This window comes from Fulmarus glacialis, unplaced genomic scaffold (genome assembly GCF_000690835.1).
Source record: "Fulmarus glacialis isolate BGI_N327 unplaced genomic scaffold, ASM69083v1 scaffold16316, whole genome shotgun sequence".
NCBI classification, from domain to species: Eukaryota; Metazoa; Chordata; class Aves; order Procellariiformes; family Procellariidae; genus Fulmarus; species Fulmarus glacialis.
In genome coordinates, this window is record NW_009218908.1 from 18,689 (window position 1) to 27,810 (window position 9,122).

The 9,122-nt window shown below is 42.0% G+C and overlaps 1 long non-coding RNA gene across 1 annotated transcript; it reads right to left on the reverse strand.

Annotated features, from left to right (window-relative positions):
* Positions 1-289: 289 nt before the first annotated feature.
* LOC104078527 lies at positions 290-2,420 on the reverse strand. Its single transcript, XR_683539.1, has 2 exons — positions 2,263-2,420; positions 290-1,108 (listed from the first exon to the last, which is right to left on the reverse strand). It is a non-coding gene; the product is annotated as an uncharacterized LOC104078527 (long non-coding RNA).
* Between the last annotated feature and the right edge of the window lie 6,702 nt (positions 2,421-9,122).

Genomic DNA, 9,122 nt, shown 5'->3' on the forward strand with positions numbered 1-9,122 from the left:
GAAGTGTGTTTGTAACATTACTGGTCCTAGGGATTGGAAAAGCACAAACTTAGTTTAAGATGATCTAGTACGTCATTCATTGAACACTTTCTGAGTGTCTATGCTACAATTTCTAAGTGGCCTTAGCTGTTATGGTACTGCATGCTAAGGCACAGGTATGTTGCCTTCTCATCAAACTCCCATAAGCCCATTAAGCATCATTCCCCCCTTAGCTTCACCTGGAACAAGACAATGCAGAACCAAAGGGAAGTTCACTCACTCAGAAACAGAGAGGAGACCAAGCAGGTGGTAGAAACATGACCTTTCTCCATGAGGTCAAATAGCTTTATTGTGATTAAGCACTACAATACAGTATATATCCATAAAAAAACTCTATAGTGTATATAAATTATTCCTTCCATTCAGTAATTCTTTTTTTGTTTTCGTTTTTTTCATTTCCATTACAGCTTTGGTACAATGTGATTTTATTATATTTTTAAATACTTTTAGCTTCACAAACTCAACACAAAGTACAAAACTAATCCGAATTGGGGATATTACAATCTACACAGTGGTGTTCAGTGGTAGGAAAAAATCTTACCTCAATGAATTCATGTCACTAGCTAAGCTATAAAGGCATACCTAGCAGACATGACAAAAATATGCACCATTAACCAGCAAACATTTTTTTTTTCAAAATTTATTTTATTTTTATTTTTTTACAGATTTTTCCAGCAGCAAATCACTTGAGCATAGTCAGTTCTTATGTCCTCAACTGATTATCCTGTTGTGTTCCTCTTCATTTGAAGGCCATGAGTTATTTGTCAAATAATGCACCGCTATCCTCGTATATCCACACTAAGCCACAGTGTCAGTACTTGACCTGCCACCCTGCATTGTTAATGCTCGCACAGTTTGTCCTGCAGCTGGCAGAAATAACTGGAACGTTATTGGAGGGGCAGTGTGGGGCAATCAACCGTAGGTTGTTCTGTGGGGCAGGAGGTATGACATTACAGTAGACAGGCATTCCAGTGGCTGTAAGTGTTCCTTGACCTGATTGATTAGGTAGCATGATTGGTTGTTGATACGATTGTTGCGGCAATCCTTGAGAACCCTGGGTCATTGGCACCTAGGTAGGAATACGGAAATACGTAGGGAAAAAAAAGTAATTAGTAAACAAATTAAAGTAGATCCCAAGCATTCCGATCTTCCTTCTAGCTGAATTTGAATATACAACATGTTCTGCCAAAATGTGTCGTTCTCTGCTGCTCAGAACTGTTCTCATCCCTGAGGATCTTCTTTTGTTGGAGAAGGGTTAAAGAGAAATCTCTCTGCTCCTGGTCTAGAAAGTGGCTCTGTCATGATCTAGATGAATGTGGATTTCCGGGATCAGTGCAAACAGAAGAATCAATCCTGGTATATCTAGGCCATCTAAAAGGTCTAAACCTTTAGACTGATCATTAACTTTTAAAATACATTTTCAGTATAGTAATTCTGAAGACCTAAGGGGAAAATTTTACCCACAAGCAATTCCCCCGTTTCCATCTGGGTTGCTGTAGTGTTTTCAGAGAAGCCAAGGGAAAAGATGAACGGCTGCTCAATCGATGCAAACTATTAAAATGAATTAGATATCATTTAGTTTCTTAACTTTCCAGAGGGACCAGCAGGAAACATAAGCACAGGCCACCTTGTAGGCTCTCACAGGCTCTTAGCATATCTCACAGAATCCAGGTATAAAGTTGGGGAAATATGTCTGGGTAATTTAGGGACTTGGTAAAAATCAAGCCACTTCCCTCTCCCCAAAACCCAATAAACAAAAATCTGTGTGGCTACAGCTTGTTATAGAAGACATGGTGAGATCCTTGGCAGGAGTCTCCACAGATGAGTAATTTTTAACTGGATCAGGCAAAGCCCTCAACTTCATTACAGGAAACAATATTGCATTGGCAAAAAAAATGAACAATGTTCTTTTTTTTTTTGTTTAATTCATTTTCTTCACAGGAAGAAGTATAATTCCTTCATTCTTTGTGACATTTTACCTGCACTGCAGGCTGTAATAAATAGTTCATTTAAAGTATTCCCAATTCAAAATGAAAATCGGGAGTAGTAAGAATACGTAAACAGGAAGCAAAGAAACCAATTTGACTTAGAAGCATATTTATCAGGAGGCCTCCTGCCACACTCTGTCCTAATGAAGTAATAAAGACCATTCTGTGATAGGAAAACTTAATTCAATTAGGCACTCTCCAAGAAAATAAGTCTTTCTTTACAGCTTCCAAGTACCTGATAAGACGACATGGCTGGATACTGCACCATCATGCCTTGCACCTGATTTCCCTGTTGATTATTCATCAGGTTCTGGCTTTGGGGCGGCTGCTGCATTCCCATGAGACCCTGGAACCCCTGCTGCTGGTTTGGCAGGACAGGCTGGTAACCTGGAAGAAGAAAGCCATCTTCAAATACCCTGTCGCTTGTAGGGGCAAATTTAAAACTGTTCCAAGGAACAGCAAATGATCCCATCATTTCTCCCTGCATTCATCAAAAAGTTGCTCTATCTCTAGAGAAGCATTACTAGAAGTGACAATCGAAGGGGAATAAACAAATGCTGTGAGTTGACAGCCCTGGCAGGCTAACATGAGTGGGCAGCACACTTTCCTCATGCTCTTCAACCCCGTGGCAGAGACCACCTTGAGACTGCCTGACTGTGGCGCAGGATTGTGAAGCCCTGAACGGACACAGGGTGCTACTGGCTTCTGGCTACTTCCTCAGAGGCAAAACTCCCACTGGCTTCAAGGACGTAGGTATTTGGCCTTCACAGTCTAATCTGGTAGTTTTCTTTCAGGTCACATTTCTTATCTTACCCTCCTACCTTTCTTGTAGTGCAGCTCCCTAGCATGATGTAAACAGAGAAGGGTTTATTTAATCAAGAAGAACATCTGTATACACACTGGCTCCTCCTTGCAAGGCTTTTTACACGATTAGAGCATATTAAGGGTCATATTCCACCCTACTAGTTTTGTGTTTGGCAGAGGAGGAAAATCGTAAATTAGGGAGCGCCTGGTCCTCCCTGTTGCTCGGTGGGAACACTGCTGACACACAAGTGACTGCCCAGGGATGAAAAGCTGATGCTTCTGTTTCAACCTGCCATTGGCTCTGTGTTCAAAGTCACCACAACTTTGCAGGTTTTCTGCTGGGACAGCTCCTCTAGGACTAATTGAAAAATGGGCAAAGTCTGGATGATCTGGAAGGCAAAGCTGCTAATGAGGCAGAAGCGTGGATGGGAAGTGAAGTGCGAGCGGTGCGCTGCTTGGCAGCAACACGATCCAGCCTGAGAACGAGTCTCGCCGGATGGAAGTGGGATGGCTGGGTGATGCTACTATTTAGAGATGAAGGATTTTGCAGAAAAAGTGGGAAAGGAAAGGAAGATGCAGAAAGATCCTGTCCTTTAAAAATGCAGCCAGCCACAGTCATCATAAATCTATGAATAATTTCTCCTTAAGACATTCCCCGTCCCTTAGCACTCGTATTTTTTAACATGAAGCTATGCAGTGCACTATTAACTCTGTAGTGATGTTCTCAGAATAAGCATATTTCAGGCAAAGAAGAATTATCAGAAGGAGCAACACTGTGTTATTTTTATATGAAAAATGTGTGTCACGTCTGCTCAATTTATATTCATGAATACAGTACACTGTTCAATATACTTCATGAATTGGAAATCATCACCTGGGTATTTCTTCATTATGTAAGAAAAATAAAGTAACCAATGTCTCTGTTTCTGCCGACCTATTGTCAACTGATAGCTTTCCTTCAAAATCTTTTCTGATGCCAGGGAAATGTCAGGTATTTCTGATCAATTTTTTGGTATTAAAGATGCCTCTCCACAGATATGAGATTAATGTCTCCAGTCAACTGAGCAAAATAAAAAAAAATTAATTCCATAAGTGATTAACTTGGCTGGCATATAGCATCAAACATCTCCCAAATGCACCAGATTATTATACATTCAAATTTGCTCTTTTCCTATGCACAAGTACAGTGTCAGCATATTTTTTAGTCACAAAAATTACCAACATCAGAAGTGCTGTAACTGAGTTTACAGAAGGCTTATACAGCAATAATAAAATTGCAAGTCCTCTTCTGCTCTTGTATACCAATTATGGGAGGGGAGGGGGAGAAAGGACAGAAATAAAAAATTTAGCACTACTATTCTGGTATTTGCAAGACTGGAAGTTTAAGCAGAGAGGAGCCAACTGACAGTGGACGCAGCAACAGATAATTCCTCTCATGTCACTTGCGGTTGTCAGAGTAAGTCCCAGATGTTGTAATGAACAATAGATTGATGGTGGACCAGGGATCAAGTGACGCTAAGTTGGGGAATGCAATCAAACATCGGATCTGGGCTCACAGAGATGGACCGTGATGCACTGGCACAAGGTGGTGGACTGGTGCTCTGCAGACAGACAGACAGACACCACTGGGGTCAAGTAGAGAGAAGCCCTTCTGTTATCTCTAGTAAATACAATTGCATTACCATTTACTTTAGTCAGACTACTGCTGATACTCTGTTGTATGTTTGAACATATAGCTGTCTCTTCACCTCAGCTTTGTGTTCCAGATTCTCCAAATACGACGAATTTATTGCCCAATACAGACATGACTATCAAACTGAAACAAAAAATTACGGAAATGACTAAGTATCTACCCTTATGCTGAACATGTAGGCATCATCTCATAGGGGTATTACAATAACATGTACCTCTGCCCTGAAAATTTCCTCTGTATTGGCAAACACTCCTTAGTACATAGCACAACCACTCCACATTTTAGGTGCAGGAATACAAAAAGGGGATGGGTTAAGAGCTGAGGTCCACTAGGTTATGGATTATTATTTTAACAATTTTATTACTCTTCAAGGACTTCAGGAATTTCTCCTGCCCATAGGGCATGTGCACCCCTCACCCCTGTCCCAACATGCAGAGTCCTGCTTACACCCCTGGGAGTCAGGAGAAGACCTCTTCCCTACTCCCTCTGCGAGCCCTTTACAACGCCCTGACCACAAAGAGGGGCCTCAATACAAGCAGAAAAAATACTCCACATGCACTCTAACACTCTAACTTCCGATGTGATTAGATGGGAGCAAAGAGGTATTAACCTAAGAATCTGATCACGTTGTCTCCTGAACCTTCTTTGCCGTTAAGGGAAATGAGTCACTTTTTTGGCCCAGAAAGAGGTACTGCAGTCTCTTGACCACTAGCTCCCTTGACTTGTGGGTGGACACAGGGATGTTTAAGACGGTTACTGGCCTGCTTGTGTCCTTGCAAAGATCCTGGCTGTCATTTCTTCCTCACTTAATATTCTTGGACTTCTTTTTAATTATTGTTAGTACCCTTTGGAATATAATGAAGTTATGAATGTCAGACCTTGCTGCAGAACCCCAATAGAGCATTTGGTCAAAATCCAGCTTCCCCTCCGAGGCTCTGCAACTCGAGTGAAACCACTTCCCTGTACCTGCTAGCAAAGTCTGACCCTTTACTATGTTAAATATATGAAGAAAGATGCAAGTTCATCCATTCCATTGAACACAAAAACCTGTCAAGGTATAAAAATATACTACAATGGTGCAGAGAGGGTACAGACTATGAAAAGCTGAATTAATTTCTTCATCTACAACAAGCTCTATAAGCAAGAGGAAAATGCTGTGAAAAAATGAAGCTGCCCAAGTCCATTCTGCTAGACGGCTTCTGTTTCAGCCAAAATGCAAGGGGAAGGAATTGGCACTCCACGCGGCAATCCATTTGAACCAGAAGTTGTTAATATCAGAAACCAGCTGCTCTGAATTTTCCACCTCCGCTGCCCAAACTTTGCAACTCTGACTCTGCATGCCACATAACGTTTGAAACCTTCAGTGTTTACTGTGTGTTGATGTCTTCATATGTTTTTGTGTACTGGACAGGAAAAGAATGGAGATAGGAGAACTGAGACTCTGCTTATATAGACTATAACTCATAGTCTTAATACATCAACCTTTCAGCAACGTTCATGAAACTCTATTGTTCTAGCAAACTTTTTTTTTTTTTGAGTATCAGACTATCAGAGATCGTTATTCCCCCAAAACTATTTATTTTGTACACAGACAGCAGTTTCAATCCTGAACTCAGCTCTGCCATGCTATTTATTTTTCAGTGAAATGAAAATAATACAGTGTTCTCAAAAGGCTTGGGAACCGACTGCAGTGCACGAAAAGCCATGCATTGCTGGGCAGAGATGGATGGTTTGGAGCTACACAGGTGTCAGGAAACGAGTAAGAAGAGAAGTGGCACCGTGCTTTCTGCAGCAATAGTTTTTTTCATACTTGCTCTTTTGCTCATGAGCTTTCATACTGCATAAAGTGTAATCCTTAAAAGCCTCTTTACTGTCCCCCAAGAACATACATACGTGTGTTATTTTCTAATGGAGGTACACATCAGATGAACCATCCTATTACTGCAAGCTCCAGGGCCTCTTTACTGCAATTATATCATCCTGCTCTGTGTTATCTCTGCTACAAAGAAGGATTTTTTTAAATCAGGGCAAACATGAGAGACATTGTTAAACAACCAGAGGAACAAATCGTGCACAGAATTTCAATGAATGTCTCAGAGGGAAAATGAGCCCTGGATTGCAGTCGAAATGGAAGAGGCCGTCATACCATCAAGGTAATTCTCTGAACCTTTACAGCCTCCATCACCGTGCTGACAATCAGCTAACTTAAACATCCCAGGGGGAGAAAGACTGCATGAAAGACACACAAATGTTTTAATTTCTTGATGAGGCTACGGAGCTCAAAAGATAAAACACAGTGGTCTTACACCTCTGCCAGTAACGTCACCCAGAGCTGTAATTAAAGCATATTTGGTGCTCTACTGGCCTCAGCATACATCCTTCATGAATGGCACATCCATATTTGGAGGGACTGTTTCATTGCTCATGTTAGACTTGAAGCATATATTAGGAAGACAGCTTTGTAATATGTGTATCAGCACTCTGGGTAAAGAGTAATCAGCACTTCGGCTGAACAGTGCGGCAGTCTGGCATGAGTCCCTGAACTGCAAATCTTACTGTACTCTTATTGTACTCTCACCACTTGAACAGAGTCCTTGCATCTAAGCCCATTCGATGGGAATGCACAAATTCACAGTGGTTTTGATGTGAAGTGATTTGAGAGCTCATCTGCTCCCTTCCCGCTTCATTCGGTGTAGTACTGGGAGAAGCTGAGCTGACCTTGGCAATGTGCTGCAGCAGCTCAGGCAAGCAAAGCCCAAAAGAAATTCAAAAGGCAAACCTCTGCAGGGCTAACTGGGCTGGGTGCAAGGCTGTGCAGCTCTGGCCACGCTCCTGCCTGCTCCACAACTAGTGCAGTGCCTTTCTCAGCCCAGCACCTCTGCCCTATGGCCCCGGTATGGACCAGCTCAGCCTCCGCTGCAACTGCCACCAGCAGCACCGGGGAAAAGACTGAATTTGAGCTCCCAGGGAAAAGCCAAGGGGAGCAAGCACCACCTCTGGGTGCAGATGCAAGGGAATACCCTGCAATGTACTGAAAATAGTGTAACAGTAGATTCTGCACCCAGTCCCGTGTGCTGCACTTACCACAGGGGCTTAACATTCGCAGTTCCCCCAAAACTGGAAAGGGTGGAGAAGAGAGCTACAAACATGATCTGAGGTCAGAAAGTGCACCTCTCCCTGGGAGACCTAATGAGCTCACTCTGCTCAATTTATTCAAAAGATGAAGCGGTATCTGCTGGTAGATAGTTCTTGAACAGAATAGAAAATGGTATAATAAAATTACATGGTTGGAACCTAGAACTGTTCAGATTAGAAATAAAATTCAAAGTTTCAACAGACCCTACGATTATCAAGGGGGCAATTTACCCAGAGAGGAAGCACATTTGCTATCACCCGAAACCTCTTAAAACAAGGATGGACAGCTTGCTAAAAGATATTCATCAGTTTAATAAGAAGTTCTGGGAATAAAGATATGATTAGAGTGTGCTCTGTGTCCAGTATAATTCAGAGCATTAAATTACATGTTCCAGACTTGAAATACTTACGAAAATGTTAGCCAGCTAGCTCTTAACACTCTTCCTATCTTCCAAGGAAATGGAAGAGTGAGACGACAGGATCCTCTTCCCAGTCTGCTTCCTTTGATCACATACTGGCAGTGCCACCCAATTCAGTCCACAAGCTGAGAGTTCACCTGTGTACGGTGGATATTCTAAGGGCTATTTCTGGCCTATTTTAGTTTACTTTTCCCTGGCTGGAGTAGCGCTCAGTAGGTTTTGTAGGCTGAGGAATATGATTGGTATCTATTCCCACAATTTTGCTAGGCTATGTTTTCCTTTACTTTTTCAAATAAGCTATGGGTAAAGTATTAAAGTGGCTGGATGTAGCTTTTACTCTATAATCACAGAAACTTACAATGCCAATGATAAATTACTAATCAGAGAAAAAAAAAGGTCATTGTAAAACTATAATTCAGTCATGCACACGTCAGTAAGTTTGGTAAAGTTTTTGGCAACTCACTTATTTGCCAAAAGCTCTGAGTTGGTCCATCCCAAAGTACTTGCAAAACTGGAAGGAAAAAAAAAATGAAGCAAGCAGTTCGGCAAGATCAAACACTTTGTCTTGACACAAAGAACCTTTTGATTCTCAAACAGACCCTAAATGTTACCTGTAAAATACGAGGAAAGGAAGCAAGGTTGGGGAATCTTGTGTTTAGGACAGTTGGCCAAGCTGTGGGAGGTGCATACTGAAATCCCTTCCCAGCACAACTGAGAGCAGGAATTTGAGGCAAGGGGTTTCTAGCAGCCAGAACAAAGCCCTCCTTGCTACAGGGGTCTGTCAGTCCCTCCTGCTGATGTTCCTTACCTCGCGTGAGATACTCAAGTACTGGATTGCAACCAGATGTTTCACCTCGTACATGAACATCGTAATTACCAGCTACAAAATCTCCCCATATACTGCTCGCTCTAGAGGAGCGCTGCTCCAAGGCACTATGCTCAGGCTTCTCACGTCCAGGTGTTACGTGTTAGATTTGGGTGGCTGCTGAGGAAATAGTTTTTGGGGTTGTTTTTTTTTTTTTTATTATGCAGTTGGTCATTACC